Source organism: Ranitomeya imitator, chromosome 5 (assembly GCF_032444005.1).
Source record: "Ranitomeya imitator isolate aRanImi1 chromosome 5, aRanImi1.pri, whole genome shotgun sequence".
Classification (NCBI taxonomy): Eukaryota; Metazoa; Chordata; class Amphibia; order Anura; family Dendrobatidae; genus Ranitomeya; species Ranitomeya imitator.
Window position 1 is genome coordinate 148,277,087 of NC_091286.1, and position 23,054 is coordinate 148,300,140.

Genomic DNA, 23,054 nt, shown 5'->3' on the forward strand with positions numbered 1-23,054 from the left:
ATTAGTTCGTTCGGTTTGGCCATTTGTCTGAGGATGGAAAGCCGAGGAAAAAGACAAATCAATGCCCATCCTAGCACAAAAGGATCGCCAAAACCTCGAAACAAACTGGGAACCTCTGTCCGAAACGATGTTCTCCGGAATGCCATGTAAACGAACCACATGCTGGAAAAACAATGGCACCAAATCAGAGGAGGAAGGCAATTTAGACAAGGGTACCAAATGGACCATCTTAGAGAAGCGATCACAAACCACCCAAATGACCGACATCTTTTGAGAGACAGGGAGATCCGAAATAAAATCCATAGAAATATGCATCCAGGGCCTCTTCGGGACCGGCAAGGGCAAAAGCAACCCACTGGCACGAGAACAGCAGGGCTTAGCCCGAGCACAAGTCCCACAGGACTGCACAAAAGAACGCACATCCCGTGACAAAGACGGCCACCAAAAGGATCTAGCCACCAAATCTCTGGTACCAAAGATTCCAGGATGACCAGCCTACACCGAACAATGAACCTCAGAGATACAGTTAGGTCCATATATATTTGGACAGAGACAACATTTTTCTAATTTTGGTTATAGACATCACCACAATGAATTTTAAACAAAACAATTCAGATGCCGTTGAAGTTCAGACTTTCAGCTTTCATTTGAGGGTATCCACATTAAAATTGAATGAAGGGTTTAGGAGTTTCAGCTCCTTAACATGTGCCACCCTGTTTTTAAAGGGACCAAAAGTAATTGGACAGATTCAATAATTTTAAATAAAATGTTCATTTCTAGTACTTGGTTGAAAACCCTTTGTTGGCAATGACTGCCTGAAATCTTGAACACAAGGACATCACCAGACGCTGTGTTTCCTCATTTTTGACGCTCTGCCAGGCCTTCACTGCGGTGGTTTTCAGTTGCTGTTTGTTTGTGGGCCTTTCTGTCTGAAGTTTAGTCTTTAACAAGTGAAATGCATGCTCAATTGGGTGGAGATCAGGTGACTGACTTGGCCAATCAAGAATATTGCACTTCTTTGCTTTAATAAACTCCTGGGTTGCTTTGGCTTTATGTTTTGGGTCATTGTCCATCTGTAGTATGAAACGACGACCAATCAGTTTGGCTGCATTTGGCTGGATCTGAGCACACAGTATGTCTCTGAATACCTCAGAATTCATTCGGCTGCTTCTGTCCTGTGTCACGCCATCAATAAACACTAGTGACCCAGTGCCACCGGCAGCCATGCATGCCCAAGCCATCACACTGCCTCCACCGTGTTTTACAGATGATGTGGTATGCTTTGGATCATGAGCTGTACCAAGCCTTCACCATACTTTTCTCTTTCCATCATTCTGGTAGAGGTTGATCTTGGTTTCATCTGTCCAAAGAATGTTCTTCCAGAACTGTGCTGGCTTTTTTAGATGTTTTTTAGCAAAGTCCAGTCTAGCCATTTTATTCTTGATGCTTATGAGTGGCTTGCACCGTTCAGTGAACCCTCTGTATTTACTTTCATGCAGTCTTCTCTTTATGGTAGATTTGGATATTGATACGCTGACCCCCTGGAGAGTGTTGTTCACTTGGTTGGCTGTTGTGAAGGGGTTTCTCTTCACCATGGAGATTATTCTGCGATCATCCACCACTGTTGCCTTCCGTGGGCGCCCAGGTCTTTTTGCATTGATGAGTTCCCCAGTGCTTTCTTTCTTTCTCAGTATGTATCAAACTGTAGATTTTGCCATTCCTAATATTGTAGCAAATTCTCGGATGGGTTTTTTCTGTTTTCGCAGCTTAAGGATGGCTTGTTTCACCTGCATGGAGAGCTCCTTTGACCTCATGTTTACTTCACAGCAAAACCTTCCAAATGCAAGCACCACACCTCAAATCAACTCCAAACCTTTTATCTGCTGAATTGAGAATGAAATAACGAAGGGATTGCCCACACGTGTCCATGAAATAGCCTTGGAGTCAATTGTCCAATTACTTTTGGTCCCTTTAAAAACAGGATGGCACGTGTTAAGGAGCTGATACTCCTAAACCCTTCATCCAATTTTAATGTGGATACCCTCAAATGAAAGCTGAACGTCTGAACTTCAACTGCATCTGAATTGTTTTGTTTAAAATTCATTGTGGTAATGTCTATAACCAAAATTAGAAAAATGTTGTCTCTGTCCAAATATATATGGACCTAACTGTAACTCTACTAGTCCATTTATCAGGGACAAACAGTTTCTTCGCTGGGCAACAGTCAGGTCTATCAGCCTGAAATTTTTGCAGCACCCGCCGCAAATCAGGGGAGATGGCAGACAAAATTACCCCCTCTCTGAGAATACCCGCCGGCTCAGGAACACCTGGAGAGTCGGGCACAAAACTCCTTGACAGGGCATCAGCCTTCACATTCTTAGAGCCCGGAAGGTACGAAACCACAAAATCAAAACGGGAGAAAAATAGCGACCAACGAGCCTGTCTAGGATTCAACCGTTTGGCAGACTCGAGATAAGTCAAATTCTTGTGATCCGTCAAGACCACCACGCGATGCTTGGCTCCTTCAAGCCAATGACGCCACTCCTCGAATGCCCACTTCATGGCCAACAACTCTCGATTGCCAACATCATAATTGCGCTCAGCAGGCGAAAACTTTCTAGAAAAGAAGGCACATGGTTTCATCACCAAGCCATCAGAACTTCTTTGCGACAAAACAGCCCCTGCTCCAATCTCAGAAGCATCAACCTCGACCTGAAACGGGAGCGAAACATCCGGCTGGCACAACACAGGGGCAGAAGAAAAACGACGCTTCAACTCCTGAAAAGCTTCCACAGCCGCAGAAGACCAATTGACCACATCAGCACCCTTCTTGGTCAAATCAGTCAACGGTTTAGCAACACTAGAAAAATTACTGATGAAGCGATGATAAAAATTAGCAAAGCCCAGGAACTTTTGCAGACTCTTCACAGATGTCGGCTGAGTCCAATCATAAATGGCCTGGACTTTAACAGGGTCCATCTCGATAGTAGAAGGGGAAAAAATGAAACCCAAAAATGAAACCTTCTGAACTCCAAAGAGACACTTTGACCCCTTCACAAACAAAGAATTCGCACGAAGGATCTGGAACACCATTCTGACCTGCTTCACGTGAGACTCCCAATCATCCGAGAAGACCAAAATATCATCCAAATATACAATCAGGAATTTATCCAGGTATTCTCGGAAGATGTCATGCATAAAGGACTGAAATACTGATGGAGCATTTTAAAGCCCGAATGGCATAACCAGGTATTCAAAATGGCCCTCGGGCGTATTAAATGCTGTTTTCCATTCATCGCCTTGTTTAATACGCACAAGATTATACGCCCCTCGAAGATCTATCTTGGTGAACCAACTAGCCCCTTTAATACGAGAAAACAAATCAGACAGCAGCGGCAAAGGGTACTGAAATTTGACTGTGATCTTATTAAGAAGGCGGTAATCAATACAAGGTCTCAAAGAACCATCCTTCTTGGCCACAAAAAAAGAACCCTGCTCCCAATGGTGACGACGACGGGCGAATATGCCCCTTCTCCAAGGATTCCTTTATATAACTCCGCATAGCGGCGTGTTCTGGCACAGATAAATTGAACAGTCAGCCCTTAGGAAACTTACTACCAGGAATCAAATCAATAGCACAATCGCAATCCCTATGAGGAGGTAGGGCACTGGATTTGGGCTCATCAAATACATCCCGGTAATCCGACAAAAACTCCGGGACTTCAGAAGGGGTGGATGACGAAATAGACAAAAATGGAACATCACCATGTACCCCCTGACAACCCCAGCTGGACACAGACATAGATTTCCAATCCAATACTGGATTATGGACCTGTAGCCATGGCAACCCCAAAACGACCACATCATGCAGATTATGCAACACCAAAAAGCGAATATCCTCCTGATGTGCAGGAGCCATGCACATGGTCAATTGGGTCCAGTACTGAGGCTTATTCTTGGCCAAAGGCGTAGCATCAATTCATCTCAATGGAATAGGATACTGCAAGGGCTCCAAGAAAAAACCACAGCGCCTGACAAACTCCAAATCCATCAAATTCAGGGCAGCGCCTGAATCCACAAATGCCATAACCTAATAAAATAAATATAAATAAATAAATAAATAATCTTTATTTTTATATAGCGCTAACATATTCCGCAGCGCTTTACAGTTTGCACACATTATCATCACTGTCCCCATTGGGGCTCACAATCTAGAATCCCTATCAGTATGTCTTTGGAATGTGGGAGGAAACCGGAGTGCCCGGAGGAAACCCACGCAAACACGGAGAGAACATACAAACTCTTTTGCAGATGTTGTCCTGGGTGGGATTAGAACCCAGGACTCCAGCGCTGCAAGGCTGCAGTGCTAACCACTAATAGGATGACAAAGAGCAAATCAGAGTAACGGACAAAAGAAATTTCGACTGTACCGTACCAATGGTGGCAGACCTAGCGAAACGCTTAGTGTGCTTAGGACAATCGGAGATAGCATGAGTGGAATCACCACAGTAAAAACACAGCCCATTCCGACGTCTGTGTTCTTGCCGTTCAGCTCTGGTCAAAGTCCTATCACATTGTATAGGCTCAGGTCTATGCTCAGATAATACCGCCAAATGGTGCACAGCTTTACGCTCACGCAAGCGTCGATCGATCTGAATGGCCAAAGACATAGACTCATTCAGACCAGCAGGCATGAGAAATCCCACCATGACATCCTTAAGGGCTTCAGAGAGACCCTTTCTGAAAATTGCTGCCAGGGCACATTCATTCCACTGAGTGAGTACAGACCACTTCCTAAACTTCTGACAATATATCTCTACCTCATCCTGGCCCTGACACAGAGCCAGCAAGATTTTCTCTGCCTGATCCACTGAATTTGGTTCATCATAAAGCAATCCAAGTGCCAGAAAAAACGCATCAACATCACGCAATGCCGGATCTCCTGGCGCAAGGGAAAATGCCCAGTCTTGAGGGTCACCACGTAACAAAGAAATAATGATTTTCACTTGTTGAACAGGGTCACCTGAGGAGCGAGGTTTCAAAGCAAAAAACAATTTACAATTATTTTTGAAATTCAGAAATTTAGATCTATCCCCATAAAACAAATCAGGAATAGGCTCTGACATCGGATTCTGAACCACAAAATCTTGAATGTTTTGTACCCTTGCAGTGAGATTATCCATATCCATACAAGAGGACAGACCTTGAATGTCCATATCTACACCTGTATCCTGAACCACCCAGAGGTAAAGGGGAAAAGAGAGACAAAACACACTGCAAAGAAAAAAAAAATGGTCTCAGAACTTCTCTTATCCCTCTATTGAGATGCATTAATACTTTTGGCCACCTGTACTGTTATGATCTGGTGGTTAGGACAATAATGGACCTGGTGGTTAAGAGCACACGGAATGACCTGATAGTTACTAATAATACAGGACGAGCTCTGGGACGTGGGAACTCTGCTGACCGCAATCCCTAATCCTATCACACACACTAGAAATAGCCGTGGATTGCTCCTAACGCTCCCTATGCAACTCGTCACAGCCTAAGGAACTAGCTAGCCCTAAAGATAGAAAAATAAAGCCTACCTTGCCTCAGAGAAATTCCCCAAAGGAAAAGGCAGCCCCCCACATATAATGACTGTGAGTTAAGATGAAAATTACAAACTCAGAGATTAAATAGATTTAGCAAAGTGAGGCCCGACTTACTGAACAGACAGAGGATAGGAAAGGTAACTTTGCGGTCAGCACAAAAACTACAAAAAGACCACGCAGAGGGCGCAAAAAAGACCCTCCGCACCGACTCACGGTGCGGAGGCGCCCCTCTGCGACCCAGAGCTTCCAGCAAGCAAGACAAAAAAACAAAATAGCAAGCTGGACAGAAAAATAGCAAACAAGAGAAAAACAAGCAGGAACTTAGCTTCTGCTGAGAACACAGGTCACAAGAACGATCCAGGAGTGAACTAGACCAATACTGGAACATTGACAGGTGGAATGGAGCAATGATCTAAGTGGAGTTAAATAGAGCAGCCAGCTAACGAATTAACCTCGTCACCTGTGGAAGGAAACTCAGAAGCCGCAGCCCCACTCACAACCAACAGAGGAAGCCCATGGACAGAACCAGCCGAAGTACCATTCATGACCACAGGAGGGAGCTTGACAACAGAATTCACAACAGTGAGTAACATAGTAACATAGTAACATAGTTAGTAAGGCCGAAAAAAGACATTTGTCCATCCAGTTCAGCCTATATTCCATCATAATAAATCCCCAGATCTACATCCTTTTACAGAACCTAATAATTGTATGATACAATATTGTTCTGCTCCAGGAAGACATCCAGGCCTCTCTTTGACCCCTCGACTGAGTTCGCCATCACCACCTCCTCAGGCAAGTATAATCTAACCTCTTTTTCTCATACACTTCCCCGGAAGAAGCAATACGCGAAACGTGCGTTGGGGCTCTCAGGACTGCACGTGCAGGTGATGTATTGCATCCACACTCCTTATTGATTTGTTGTATCATGCTGTGGGTATTTACCACTGGCTGATTTTTGTATGGGTATGCTGTAATGGTTGCTGTGTGTGGTAGTTTATAAGGCACTGCTTGCACTTTTATTAATACAACCACCACAGCGTAAATAGATAACCATTCAACATGTTCATATAATGGCTATCACCATCTATTTTGGACACTGTGTCCTTATGATATATATTATATATGGTTTGATGTCAACATTGCATTTAACAATAACCACCAGCTTACTATGTTGTTAGTGATATCTATGATATCTGTGATGGAAACTTAGTTGGGTGTGTACATGGCTCTGTACTTGCAGTCTTATATTGCATGTGTATCCCACCGAGGACAGTATATATATGTTTTACCTCTTTAAGATGTTATGTTTGGTAAATCTTGTTTTTGTATTAAATAAAGATCTTGTTTGATTTTATATACTTTGACATTTGCTTCCTAAAATTCCTCTTTTTGGTTTAACCTCTTTTTCTCATCTTCAGGATACATCGGGGGCTTATCTACAGCATTACAGAATGCTGTAGATAAGCCCCTGATGCCAGTGGGCTTAGCTCACCTTCGATTTTGGGAGTGACAGGTTCCCTTTAAATGTAGGAAAGTGTCATTTGAAATAGGAAAATAATGTCCAAGTTGACTGCATACTGATGAAACCAAATACAAATCTTCTCATAAAGGTTTCATATAGACACCACAAATAAATTAGAATTCTCCCAGTAGATCACAAGCTCATCAACTCATAGCTTAATTTATACAATATGTCATAACCATAAATGCTTCAATTAAATATAGTTGTTACCCAAGCATTATCCATTTTTTTAGTTTCATGCTCCATTTTGTACAGATGGTTTCTCCTATTGCCTTGTGGGCAGTAGGGCTAATCTACCTTGGAGCAAATACAATAAACGTCCTCTCCCGGTTGAGCAAACAGACATGTAGACACAACTAGGACAAGTAGAGGCTCATAATATTGCTAACGCAAGATGAAAGGTCTCTTTATATGAACCGACCAGCAGCACGATACGATCGCTGATTGATAAATGGATATTGATTGCGATTGTTTAATTGCATGTTTACTCAAGCAGACCATGATAAATGATGCTCACTGAGCGATCTTTACTAGATTGCGCAATGTGCCCAGGCTACCATTGTTAATAGAGACAAAAAACCTGAGGGCACTACTAATGGTTAATATTTGGGATCACCAACCACACGCTAAAAAATTTACAGTACAGACCAAAAGTTTGGACACACCTCATTTAAAGATTTTTCTGCATTTTCATGACCATGAAAATTGTACATTCACACTGAACACATCAAAACTATGAATTAACACATGTGGAATTATATACCGTACTTCACAAAAAAGTGTGACACAACTGAAAATATGTCTTATATTCTAGGTTCTTCAAAGTAGCCAACTTTTGCTTTGATGACTGCTTTGTACACTCTTGGCATTCTCTTGATGAGCTTCAAGAGGTAGTCACTGGGAATGGTCTTCCGACAATCTTGAAGGCATTCCCAGAGATGCTTAGCACTTGTTGGCCCTTTTGCCTTCACTCTGCGGTCCATCTCACCCCAACCATCTCGATTGGGTTCAGGTCTGGTGACTGTGGAGGCCAGGTCATCTGGCGTAGCACCACAACACTCTCTTTCTTGGTCAAATAGCCCTTAGGCTGGTTTCACATTTGCGTTTAAAAACGCAGCGTTTTAAACGCAAACGCATGTGGTGAAAAACGCATTTAAACGCTGCGTTTTTTAGACGCATGCGTTTTTGCATGTGTTAAAACAAACGCGGCGTTTTGACGCGTTTAAATGCGTTTTTTCCTGCGTTTGCGTTTTTGAAACGCATGATGAGAAGTGTGTGACAGCTGCCAATCATCAAAATCAACTAGAAAACCCACTATAAACAGAAATAGCTAGGGTTAGGGTTAGGATCCCTAGTAACCCTAGGGATCCTAACCCTAACCCTAGGGATCCTAACCCTAATCCTAGGGATCCTAACCCTAACCCTTAGGGGGGTGGCTTATCAGTGTGTATTCTTGTGTTTTTCTATTAAAACGCATGCGTTCAAAAACGCATGCAAACGCATGTGCTTAAAAACGCATGCGTTTACATAGACAGCAATACGTTTTTTTGCCGCAAAAAAACATGCGCTTTTTGCGGCAAAAAAACGCCGCTAGAAATTAATACATGTTGCATTTCTGCAACAAAACGCATGCATAGAAATGACGCATGCGTCGTCAAAACGCGTCAAAACGCATGCAAAAAAACGCATGCGTTTTTAATGTTAAGTATAGGAAAAAAAACACATGCTTTTTTTGCGCTAAAACGCAGCGGCAAAAAAATGCAAATGTGAAACCAGCCTTACACAGCCTGGAGGTGTGTTTGGGGTCATTGTTTGTCCTGTTGAAAAATAAATGATGGTCCAACAAAATGCAAACCAGATGGAATAGCATGCCGCTGCAAGATGCTGTGGTAGCCATGCTGGTACAGTATGCCTTCAATTTTGAATAAACCCCCAACAGTGTCACCAGCAAAGCACCCCCACACCATCACACCTCCTCCTCCATGTTTCACGGCAGGATCCAGGCATGTAGAGTCCATTCGTTCACATTTTCTGCTCAAAGACACCGTGGTTGGAACCAAAGATCTCAAATTTGGACTCATCAGACCAAAACACAGATTACCACTGGTCTAATGTCGATTCCTTGTGTTCTTGAGCCCAAACAAGTCTTTTCTGCTTGTTGCCTGTCCTTAGCAGTGGTTTCCTAGCAGCTATTTTACCATGAAGGCCTGCTGCACAAAGTCTCCTCTTAACAGTTGTTGTAGAAATGTGTCTGCTGCTAGAACTCTGTGTAGCATTGACCTGGTCTCTAATCTGAGCTGCTGTTAACCTGCGATTTCTGAGGATGGTGACTCGGATAAACTTATCCTCAGAAGCAGAGGTGACTCTTGGTCTTCCTTTCCTGGGGTGGTCCTCATGTGAGACAGTTTATTTGTAGCGCTTGATGGTTTTTGCCCTTGCACTTGGGGACACGTTCAAAGTTTTGCCAATTTTTCGGACTGACTGACCTTCATTTCTTAAAGTAATGATGGCCAATCTTTTTTCTTTACTTAGCTGCTTTTTTCTTGCCATAATACAAACCTAACAGTCTATTCAGTAGGACTATCAGCTGTGTATCTACCAGACTTCTGCACAACACAACTGATAGTCCCAACACCATTTATAAGGCAAGAAATCCCATTTATTAAACCTGACAGAACACAACTGTGAAGTGAAAACCATTCCCGGTGACTACCTCTTGAAGCTCATCAAGAGAATGATAAGAGTGTGCAAAGCAGACATCAAAGCAAAAGGTGGCTACTTTGAAGAACCTAGAATATAAGACATATTTTCAGTTGTTTCACACTTTTTTTTGTTAAGTATATAATTCCACATGTGTTAATTCATAGTTTTGATGCCTTCAGTGTGAATGTACAATTTTCATAGTCATGAAAATACAGAAAAATCTTTAAATGAGAAGGTGTGTCCAAACTTTTGGTCTGTACTGTATGTGAGACCAAAGAGAAGAAAGTAGTGTGTAAAGGTAAGGATCACCACAAACAATATAACAAATAACAATATTAATTTTATTAAGACAAAGTTAAGGTACCATCACACTAAGCGACGCTGCAGCGATACCGACAACGATCCGGATCACTGCAGCGTCGCTGTTTGGTCGCTGGAGAGCTGTCACACAGACAGCTCTCCAGCGACCAACTATGCCGGTAACCAGGGTAAACATCGGGTTACTAAGCGCAGGGCCGCGCTTAGTAACCCGATGTTTACCCTGGTTACCAGCTTAAACGTAAAAAAAAACAAACACTACATACTTACCTTCCGCTGTCTGTCCCTCGGCGCTCTGCTTCTCTGCTCTGTGTAAGCACAGCGGCCGGAAAGCACAGCGGTGACATCACCGCTCTGCTTTCCGGCCGCTGTGCTTACACAGGGCAGAGAAGCAGAGCGCCGAGGGACAGACAGCGGAATGTAAGTATGTAGTGTTTGTTTTTTATTAACTTTTACGCTGGTAACCAGTGTAAACATCGGGTTACTAAGCGCGGCCCTGCGCTTAGTAACCCGATGTTTACCCTGGTTACCAGCGAAGACATTGCTGAATCGGCGTCACACACGCCGATTCAGCGATGTCAGCAGGAAGTCCAGCGACGAAATAAAGTGCTGGACTTTCTGCAGCGACCAACGACATCACAGCAGGATTCTGATCGCTGCTGTGTGTCAAACTGAACGATATCGCTAGCCAGGACGCTGCAACGTCACGGATCGCTAGCGATATCGTTTAGTGTGACGGTACCTTTAGACAAGCCACAAACAAGTTAAAACCAATTAAAAAAAAAACACAAGGTTAACAAATTAACAACATTGTGGAGGGCCTTGTAAGTGCCCCTCGCACACAAAGAGACCTTCCTCCACTATGTATGATAAAACACACTAGGCTACTCAGGATGGTAATCAGAGCTAATGAGGCTCACCAGGATAAATCCTGCAAATTAACAGATAGCAGCAAATATGATGACAATCCAATCGTGGTACCAAAGACAAAAATAACTCAACAGGATAAGGCCTGCAGACTCACAAAATATAGTCAAATAATAATAATGATTAAGTAAATAAGGCTTATAACCCCATAAGAGCAGTTTACTAATCCTGAGAGATGGTCAAAAAAGATAAATGACCCTCTGAGAAATAAACAGAGGGTTAAAGGAGGGAAAAGAAAGAGTAAGGCTTCATAAGACCTGTTGGATCCTGGAGAAAGAGAGTAACTCGATCACATCATAGAGGAGAGGGAGAAATCCCACGCGTATCGCCACACAGTGTGGCTTCCTGAGGATACGCGTGGGGTTTCTCCCCCTCCTCTATGATGTGACCGGGTTACTCTCTTTCTCCAGGATCCAACAGGTCTTATGCAGCCTTACTCTTTCTGTTCCCTCCTTTAACCCTCTGTTTATTTCCCAGAGGGTCATTTATCTTTTTTTACCATCTCTCAGGATTACTGAACTGCTCTTAGGGGGTTATAACCCTTATTTACTTACCGTATATACTCGAGTATAAGCCGATCCCCCTAATTTTGCCACCAAAAACTGGGAAAACTTAATGACTCAAGTATAAGCCTAGGGTTGGAAATGCAGCAGCTACCGGTAAATGTCAAAAGTAAAAATAGATACCAATAAAAGTTAAATTGAGACATCAGTAGGTTAAGTGTTTTTGAATATCCATATTGAATCAGGAGCCCCATATAATGCTCCATAAAGTTTATGATGGCCCCATAAGATGCTCCATATTAAAATATGCCCCATATAATCCTGTATAAAAGTTAATAATGGCCCCATAAGATGCTCCATAGACACATTTGCCCAATATAATGCTACACAAATGTTGATTATGGCCCCATAAGATGCTCTATAAAGATATTTGCCCCATATAGTGCTGCACAAACCTTGATTATGGCGCCATAAGATGCTCCATATAGACACTTGCCCCATATAATGCTCCACAAATGTTAATTATAGCCCCATAAGATGCTCCATAAAGATACAGTATTTGCCCCACATAGTGCTACACAAACGTTGATTATGGCCCCATAAGATGCTCCATACAGACACTTGCCCCATATAGTACTGCACAAACGTTGATTATGGCCCCATAAGATGCTCCATACAGACACTTGCCCCATATAATGCTGCACAAATGCTGATTATGGCCCCATATAGTGCTGCACAAACGTTGATTATGGCCCCATACAGACACTTGCTCATATAGTGCTGCACAAACGGTATGGCCCCTTAAGATGCTCCATACAGACACTTGTCCCATTTGCTTTTGCTGCAATAAAAAAAAAAATCACATACTCACCTCTCCGTCGCTCAGGACCCGGCACTTTCAATATTCACCAGACTTCGTTCCGGCGCCGCTCCATCTTCAGCGTCTTCTGCAATGACGTTCAGGCAGAGGGCGCGCACTAACCATGTCACCATGCCCTCTGACCTGAGCGTCACTGCAGAAGACGCTGAAGACGGAGCGGCGCCCGGAACGGGGAGCAGGTGAATACTGCGCAGCGCTGTGCTCCCCTCCCTGCTATTCTCACCTGCTCCTGGCGTGGTCCCTGCAGGTCCCTGGTTCCCCAGCTTCTTCCTGTACTGAGCGATCACTGTTACTGCTCATTACAGTAATGAATATGCGGCCCCACCCCTATGGGAGGAGGAGCAGCATATTCATTACTGTAATGAGCAGTACCATGTGACCGCTCAGTACAGGAAGAAGCTGGGGCGCTGGGGAGCCAGGGACCACGCCAGGAGCAGGTGAGTATAATTAGACAGCCCCCGGTCACCCTCCCCTGCCGACCCCTGGGTATGACTCGAGTATAAGCCGAGAGGGGCACTTTCAGCCCCAAAAAATGGGCTGAAAATCTCGCCTTATACTCGAGTATATACGGTAATAATTATTATTATTTGACTATATTTTGTGAGTCTGTAGACCTTATCCTGTTGAGCTATTTTTGTCTTTGGTACCACGATTGGATTTTGTCATCCCATTTGTTGCTATCTGTTAACTTGCAGGATTTATCCTGGTGAGCCTCATTAGCTCTGGTTACCATCCTGAGTAGCCTAGTGTGTTTTATCGTCACACACTCCCGCGGCAAATAGTGGAGGAAGGTCTCTTTGTGTGTGGAGGGCATTTACAAGGCCCCCAACACTGTTGTTCATTTGTAAAACTTTGCTCTTTTTTAATTGTTTTTAACTTGTTTGTGGCTTGTCTAACTTTAATTGTCTTAATAACATTAATATTGTTATATTGTTTGCGGTGATCCTTACCTTTACACGCTACTTTCTTCTCTTTGGTCTCACAGGCTACCATTGTTCTCACCAGCGCGAGTAATGTTTTTTCAAGACAGGGCACCACCGAAAACGATAATCAATAGTATTGTACAAAAGATCATTTCACCTGACAATTAAGTGTTTTACTCATGTATCAGGTTATAGGCAGCATATTTGCATAGCAAGATAATCATGAAACAAACATTTTTAACAGTGTTTGTTCACGATTATCTTGCAGTGTAAATGCCCCTATAGAGAAGCCCATATGTAAAGCTCAGTTCTTGTACATTGGAAGCTCTGGTGCCTCAGTCACTGATGTGACCAAAAATTGGGAGAAATTAGCTCAGAATGCTGAACTCTTTTGTCTGGTAATATACCACACACCAAGGTGGAATCTTGACAGACTCAATAATAGTCACAGCTGTTGTCCGGCATTCAGCGGGTCCGGCACTCTCAGTATTTTCAGCCAGGATTCTGCACTACTCGTAACCATTAGTGATGAGCGAGTATACTCGCTGCTCGGGTGGTCTCCAAGTATTTGTGAGTGCTCGGAGATTTAGTTTTTGTTGCCACAGCTAGATGATTTACAGCTGCTAGACAGCTTGAACACATGTGGGGATTCCCTAACAACCAGGCTACCCCCATATGTACTCAGGCTGGCTAGCAGCCGTAAATCATGCAGTTGCAGGGACAAAAACTAAATCTCCGTGCACTCACAAATACTCGGAGACCACCCAAGCATGCTCAGGAAAACCCGAGCAACGAGTATACTCGCTCATCAGTAGTAACCATGTGTCTTGACCCTTATGCCAGCTTTGAGTGTGAGAGTGGATACTCATCAGCACTTTTTACTTGTGCCTTCGCCATTACACATCATTGAGGCCTGTCTGCATTTTGTTGTGAAGTGGTATTTTAATCATGTATTAGTAGGTTTGGCCATTTTCAGTGGTGTGATGTGCTTTTGATGTCATTTTAAGTGAATTGCTTCTTCTTGGACGTATAGCAACAGCTATATGCAGCTCCTTCTCTAAAACGGAGAAAGGAATCCAAACAAAACATAAATGTGCTGCATTTTACAAATAAATATTATTATTATTCATTTTTATAGCGCCATTTATTCCATGGCACTTTACAAGTGAAATAGGGGCATACATAGATAAGTACAATAAACACAAGCAATACAAGGCACACACAAGTGCAGGACCCTGCCCACGAGGGCTCACAGTCTACAGATATTTTTCATATTTGCTGGATTTCTTATCTATTTAATGTATAGACTTCAGCAGCCACATATACAATAAAAGACAATCTCACTTGCCACACTCAATGAACTTTGCTCTGTGTAAACTTTCAAATAGCATTACAGTAAAGCTGTTTCTATAGTACAAAACAGGCAAGCTTTATTTCATTTAGTTATTATTATTATTTTTAGAGCACCATTGATTCCGTTGTGCGGTATGAGAAGGGGTTACATACAAAATACATATATAAATTACAGTGAACAAACTAACCATGACAGACTAGAACAGAGGGGAGAGGGCCTTGCCCTTGTGGGCTTACAGTCTAGAGGATAATGGTGAAGGAGACAGTAGGTTAGGGGGTTTCTGCAGCTCCGGTGGTGATGAGGTAGGTTATTGAAAGCTCTAAGCTTTCTTGAAGAGGTGAGGAATGTATATATGTGGAGGGGAGAAAGAGGTTTTGGTAGGACTAGAGATTACATGTTGGAAGATATAGGGAGATTAGTTTGGAGATATACGGTGGAGACAGATTATGGTTGGCTTTATAGATCAATATTAGTAGTTTGAACTTGATACATTGGGGAATTGGTAGCCCATGAAATGATCTGAAGAGGGGAGAAGTTGAAGAGTAGAGAGGAGAAAGGTGGATTGGATTAATTGGGAAGCAGAGTTAAGGACGAACTGGTGAAGAGTTTTAGCAGGGAGACCACAAAGGAGGATATTACAGTAATAGAAGCGGGAGATGATAAGGGTATGCACATTTTAGTAGATTCAGGGTTGAGGAAAGGACGGAATGTGGAAATATTTTTGAGTTGGAGGCGGCAGGAGGTGATGAGAGTTTGGATGTGTGGTTTGAAGGACAGGGCCGAGTCGAGAGTTATTCTGAGACAGCGGATTTCCGGTACAAGAGAAAGTGTGATGTCATTTATTGTGATAGATCAGGCAGGACGAGTTATGTAAGATGAAGGAAAGGTGAAGCGTTCAGGTTTGTCAACATTGATTTTTAGGAAGCATGATGACAAGAAGGAGGACATGGCTGATAGACACTTTGGGATTCTGGACAGCAGAGAGGTGATGTCTGGGCCAGAGAGATAGATCTGAGTGTCATCAGCTTGTCATAGTTATTTCAACAGGAATACCACAAGTGTGTGTGTGTGGGCTGCTTCTAGAGAGAGAAATCCTTTTTCTCTTTTATTAAAACAACATGATCCACTGTATAGCTGAGATTGTCATTTTCAGCAATGCTGTCATTTGGAAAATCAACAGAAACCACTTAAAAAATTCACACAGTGAGCAATAAATGCGTGACTTTTGGTCCTTTCACATCAGTTTTGTCTAGCTCTGCTGAAGCGCATCTAGATCATAGTAACATAGTAACATAGTTAGTAAGGCCGAAAAAAGACATTTGTCCATCCAGTTCAGCCTATATTCCATCATAATAAATCCCCAGATCTACGTCCTTCTACAGAACCTAATTGTATGATACAATATTGTTCTGCTCCAGGAAGACATCCAGGCCTCTCTTGAACCCCTCGACTGAGTTCGCCATCACCACCTCCTCAGGCAAGCAATTCCAGATTCTCACTGCCCTAACAGTAAAGAATCCTCTTCTATGTTGGTGGAAAAACCTTCTCTCCTCCAGACGCAAAGAATGCCCCCTTGTGCCCGTCACCTTCCTTGGTATAAACAGATCCTCAGCGAGATATTTGTATTGTCCCCTTATATACTTATACATGGTTATTAGATCGCCCCTCAGTCGTCTTTTTTCTAGACTAAATAATCCTAATTTCGCTAATCTATCTGGGTATTGTAGTTCTCCCATCTCCCATCATGACATTCATTAAGGGTGTGCACCTCATAATGAATCAGGAGCATCCCACTCCAACACGCCATATTGAAAGTGCGCTCTAAGGCCCTGATTCATCAAAACTGGAGATTTTTATATCGGTCTTGATAAATAGGGCCCTTTAGAGTTTGTTTTTTTGTTTATGGGGAAATATCAAACAATACTTACCAACTTTTCCAGGATATCTGAAAAATAGAATATTATGACCAACAGTTGGGTTCAATACGTCGATAGTGAAAGCTCATAATTTATCTTCTGTGCTGCCAGTAGAATGAACTGACTTGAAATAATGTCAATCAAGTATTGCAAAACTGGTAAGAGAATGCTTAATAGAATAGTAGAGATGTCAGTGAACCCGATAGGGCATGCATTTCACTCAAGGCAGGAAGATCCATGGACAAGCAGCAGCTAAAAGAAGGTTGCAGCACAGGCCTAGCAAAGAATCTCAAGAGAGGAAACGCCATTTTTGGTGATGCACATGGGTGCAGACTGAAGGCAGTCCTTGACTTCTATGTATTCATATCTAGGTATTTAAACTAATACTTATATTTATAATGCTCCTGGTTTGCCGAATTACTTTTGAGCCTGTGAAATAGCTGTTTTTCATAAACTGGTAATGCAATATTTTTGTTAAACCCCTTGAAAGTCTACACATACCGTATATTTTATTGATGGGTTTGTTTCAAATCTATTGTAGTGGTACCAGTCTCTGTCCAAGTACTGTTAAATCCAACAATGTTTTCTACCGATGATCTATATATATTACATATATGTTGCCCACATACAGTCATAGTCCCTTTTACTTATTGCAAGAGATATTGGAACAGAAAATGAAGTAGTGAGGAAATAAGATCCACTCTACTCAGCACTGTGCTAAGTTTTGTGGGTTTGGTTTAGCTGGGTGGTTGAATATTATGCTTGTTTTCAGTCCCTGCTAAATTTTTGTGGTCAACAGTGAAAGCTAAAGTGTGTGTAAGACTGTAGTATTGATTCATAAAATGCAGCAATAAGTTAATTACTATGCTCCCACCCAAGTTTTCTTACTATAACCTTCTTTATATGCTCTGTATTTAAAACGGAAAACAAAACATTTTTAACTATGTGTTAAGCACGTATTTTTAAAAAGTATAATAGAATAAATTGCACATACAGAGCCAGACATTCCAACTATACAGCATCTATCAGATCGCAAAAGCTGCGAGTAAACTTAAAATGTTCAGCACTTTTTTGCTTTGTCATTATTTGAACAATTGTGTTGGGATTTTGTGACACTTACTAATACATATTATAAATATATCCGTGGCCAAAATATTTTATCCACATCACCATCAGAATACCTTCAATATGGTGTCTCTACCTGTAGCTTTAGGCTGCTGTCACACTAGCAGCATTTGGTCAGTATTTTACCTCAGTATTTGTAGCCAAAACCAGGAGCGGGTGATAAATGCAGAAGTGGTGCATATGTTTCTATTATACTTTTCCTGTGATTGTTCCACTCCTGGTTTTGGCTTACAAATACTGATGTAAAATACTGACCATATACTGCTAGTGTGACGGCAGCCTTATGGTAAGCATGGTATGTATAAAGCAACATCTGCAATCATCGTCACACATATTTCATTGAAATATCAAATATACTGCATTTAGAAAATGACAGCAAAAAATTTTTTTTCTGATGCCATCATTTCTAGACACTACATCTTGGTATAGGCTGCGCTAATAGGAGACTGGTAGAAAAACAAATCATCTCCCTTTCGAATAGTGTCTGTATGAGGCAGATACAGTAATGTACTAGCAGGTCTGATGCATATTTTTCATGTATGTAGAGAGATCATGATTCAAAAATCTTTTCAAGTAATGTCATGCAGACGTCAGCATTTTCTGCACCACTCGTTATATTGACTGTGCAGGTATGGTATTAGTAAAAATATGATTTTTTTTTTCATTCACATACAGTATATATTGCAATTTTGAAAAATTTAGCATACAAAGATTATCCTGAGGAAAGCTAGCTCACAAGGGAAATATATGTATCGCTGTAAAGTGACTTTATACTGTGTGCAGTTAAACACATCCAAAAAATAAAACTAGGAATTGTCAGTAGGTTCTTGCTATATATTTTCACAACATAATGAAGTAGGAGCAGAGAGCCTTATCCTAGCAAAATATTCCTTAGTTTACGTGGTGCAGCAGTTGTGAGAAAATCACAGATTTCTCTGCTGCAGATCTAGCAGAGCTCATGGTGCTGAGCCATGTGTAACCTCGCCCACATCACTGACTGGCAGCATTCTGTGTACATTGTATACCGACAGAAAGCTGGCAATCAGTGATGGGGTACAGGTTAGACTACAAGGCGTTTCCGTGCGGGCGCCGCACACCTCAAATCGCTCCATGCGGACACATCCGCATACGACACATGTCCCAGCATACCCAATATTAAAGATAGGTACGCAGGGAAACGCTGGACGCAGCCGGCAGTAGGTGGAACCTGGGTGGAGCTTCACAGAGGAAGCAAGGAGGAAGTACGCTTCTATCCGCAGCACACAGAAATGCAAGTCTGAAACCAGCCTAACCTCTGGGCTTGATGTCACCTGACAATACATCAATGGCCCCTTCCTAGGCTATTAGTATCAGTCTGCAATTGTCTTCCTAGCTTTCGCTGGTTATTAATTATGAGGGGGACACTACATCATTTCTTTTTAGAGTTCCCCATTTTAACAACCAGTAAAGTCTATGTATACAGCTGTGAGCAGATATTAATAGCCTGGGAAGCTCCATAGGTATTACGCCCTTCCCAGTCTACAAACATCTGCACTCAGCTGTCCCTTTGCTAGGTAATAAAATTTAGGGTGATCTCACGCCATTTTTTTCCAAAAGGAATCTAATTAAAAAAAACATACAGTAACATATACAGTAAGCTACACACACAAAGCACTGATTATACATCTCAGTCACATATTTACATATTTCTTTTTGTATCTATCTGAATATCTATCTAATCTCTCTCTCTCTATGTAATCTTGAAGAATACTACATTCTCTCATGTTAAAATCGCATTGCAATGGGCTCACATTTGCATGTAAATCGATTGCTAGGTGTTAAAAATCGGATTATACTCGCTTGAAAATTGCATGACACTCATCAGACCATTGTTTTTCACAGTGATGGGTATGAGCCCTTATGGCGAGTTCTGTTTTTTTGTACTGCAGCTCTTCATTATGTCAATTCCTAACGAGTTAGATCTCATTCTCTCTTTTATATGACATTCAGGTTTGGGGGGGCTTGTGATGTACAACAGTTTAGGCTACATTCAAACCTGCGTTTTGACATTCTGTTTGTTCCGTTGCCAAACTGATGCAAACGGAGTCCATCTGGGTTCCATTATGTGTCAGTTCTACATGATGCACCCTTTATTCCAGATACATAACAGAACCTAGATGAATTACAGGATACTTTCTGTAACAGTGGCTACCTTCCATCATCAGGTAAAGCCGAATTCTAAGCACATGTCATAGCAGGTACTATTACAAGCAGGTACAATGTGGAGGATGCAGTCAGCTTTGTAAGTGGCGCCAAAGGAGGTCACATGACAGCAACAGGTTGTCACGTAACCCCATCTGCGGCTTCCCACCGGCATCACTTCAGCTTTATTTGAATTTCAGAATTAATCTTTAAAAAGAAACAGGAAGTTTCACTAAGTGACAAAAAACTCTGTGATCACCCTCCATCCACCGCACACACTTCCTCTTTAGTTTTTTTCTCTGTGTGAAACAGCAATTTTAGATGAACTCTGCAGGAAAGATACAATGTATGATTTCTACTACCTGCCCATGCAAACTAATAGTCTGAATGAAAAAATGGGTTTGAAATATTCTGAAAAGGTGTAGTTAAAAAAAAAATGACAGTAAAATGAATAATATAATTTTTCTATTATAAAATATGAAAGTATAATTTAATTCACTACACACTGGCTGTTTGCACCATAATGATGCATGAAGGTTAATATTGTTACATAACAGTGTGTTGTGTTATCATGTGAACCTGGTCAAGAACAAGAGGAAGAAAGATGAAGCCAATGTCTGCATCATCAGGTGCTATGGTACTACAACTCCCAGAATGTACTACAGAGAGGCTTTCCAGTGAGGTAGTACTTTCAGCTATATATTTGTGCATATCTGAAAATACTACTGTCATGGAGATATGTGCACACACAAATGTGGCTTCCATCAAGCCCTACAATGCATAGATCCACTTTTCTAACTACTTGACATTTCAGTGGAAAACGAAACTTTGCATTTACTCTGTGATCTGAGCCTGCAGCACTGGTACACAGCACAGGGTGCACTTACCTGCACAGGTGATGGGTGTCAGTGTCTGTGCTGTGCAGGCTGGAGGACCCCCAGCGTCATGGAAGCTGCACAGTTCCCTGCACTATGCTGTCAACACGCATCCAGGAGCTGTCACTCACGCGCGCTCCCACTCACGCCCACTAGGGCGCGCTCCCGAGGCTGCTGGAGTGGCGCGCTCCCGAGGCTGCTGGAGTGGCGCGCTCCCGAGGCTGCTGGAGTGGCGCGCTCCCGAGGCTGCTGGAGTGGCGCGCTCCCGAGGCTGCTGGAGTGGCGCGCTTTGGCTCTTGTAGGTGTACAAGCCGCAGTATGAGGACGTGCAGGCGCCGAGAACATGTCCTGCACAGCCTCACAGGCATCTGTGGCAATACATGAATGTGCTGCTGCTGGTGCGATGCATAGAAATAATATAATTCTAATAAACATGAAAAGCTCTAACTCAGTTGTTGAATAGTTTATTGTCTGCCATTACTTAGGACTCCTGTTCCCTTCACTGTGCTTGACACCTTAAGCTGCCTTATACCTTATTTTAGCTCTAATATAGCCGCTGTTGCACTGTCGATATCTTTTCACCATTGCTCTGTTCTTTCAACCGCAATTATATATGATTTGCTTTATTAGCCTAGTTTAGCATCATGTGTGGCCATTATACAGTATGGAGCACTGTTTGAAAATTATACAGTATTGAGCACCATGTGTGGACATTTTACAGTATGGAACACTGTGTGGCCATTATACAATATTGAGCACCATGTGTGGACTTTATACAGTATGGAACACTGTGTGGCCATTATACAATATTGAGCACCATGTGTGGACTTTATACAGTATGGAACACTGTGTGGCCATTATACAATATTGAGCACCATGTGTGGTCATTATACAGTATGGAACACTGTGTGGCCATTATACAATATTGAGCACCATGTGTGGACTTTATACAGTATGGAACACTGTGTGGCCATTATACAATATTGAGCACCATGTGTGGACTTTATACAGTATGGAACACTGTGTGGCCATTATACAATATTGACCACCATGTGTGGACTTTATACAGTATGGAACACTGTGTGGCCATTATACAATATTGAGCACCATGTGTGGACTTTATACAGTATGGAACACTGTGTGGCCATTATACAATATTGAGCACCATGTGTGGTCATTATACAGTATGGAACACTGTGTGGCCATTATACAATATTGAGCACCATGTGTGGACATTATACAGTATGGAACACTGTGTGGCCATTATACAATATTGAGCACCATGTGTGGACATTATACAGTATGGAACACTGTGTGGCCATTATACAATATTGAGCACCATGTGTGGACATTATACAGTATGGAACACTGTGTGGCCATTATACAATATTGAGCACCATGTGTGGACATTTTACAGTATGGAACACTGTGTGGCCATTATACAATATTGAGCACCATGTGTGGACTTTATACAGTATGGAACACTGTGTGGCCATTATACAATATTAAGCACCATGTGTGGACTTTATACAGTATGGAACACTGTGTGGCCATTATACAATATTGAGCACCATGTGTGGACATTATACAGTATGGAACACTGTGTGGCCATTATACAATATTGAGCACCATGTGTGGACATTATACAGTATGGAACACTGTGTGGCCATTATACAATATTGAGCACCATCTGTGGACATTATACAGTATGGAACACTGTGTGGCCATTATACAATATTGAGCACCATGTGTGGACTTTATACAGTATGGAACACTGTGTGGCCATTATACAATATTGAGCACCATGTGTGGACATTATACAGTATGGAACACTGTGTGGCCATTATACAATATTGAGCACCATGTGTGGACATTATACAGTATGGAACACTGTGTGGCCATTATACAATATTGAGCACCATGTGTGGACATTATACAGTATGGAACACTGTGTGGCCATTATACAATATTGAGCACCATGTGTGGACATTATACAGTATGGAACACTGTGTGGCCATTATACAATATTGAGCACCATGTGTGGACATTATACAGTATGGAACACTGTGTGGCCATTATACAATATTGAGCAACATGTGTGGACATTTTACAGTATGGAACACTGTGTGGCCATTATACAATATTGAGCACCATGTGTGGACTTTATACAGTATGGAACACTGTGTGGCCATTATACAATATTGAGCACCATGTGTGGACTTTATACAGT

General features: G+C 42.1%; 1 protein-coding gene across 12 annotated transcripts in view; it reads right to left on the reverse strand.

Moving 5' to 3' along the window:
- LOC138681586 (uncharacterized) overlaps positions 1-20,934 on the reverse strand; it is a 1,359,044-nt gene extending 1,338,110 nt beyond the window's left edge. For all 12 annotated transcript variants that reach the window (XR_011321937.1, XR_011321933.1, XR_011321935.1 and 9 more), the window contains exon 1: positions 20,837-20,934. The gene's annotated coding sequence lies outside the window, so the exon portion shown is untranslated. The remainder of the gene's footprint in view (positions 1-20,836) is intronic.
- Between the last annotated feature and the right edge of the window lie 2,120 nt (positions 20,935-23,054).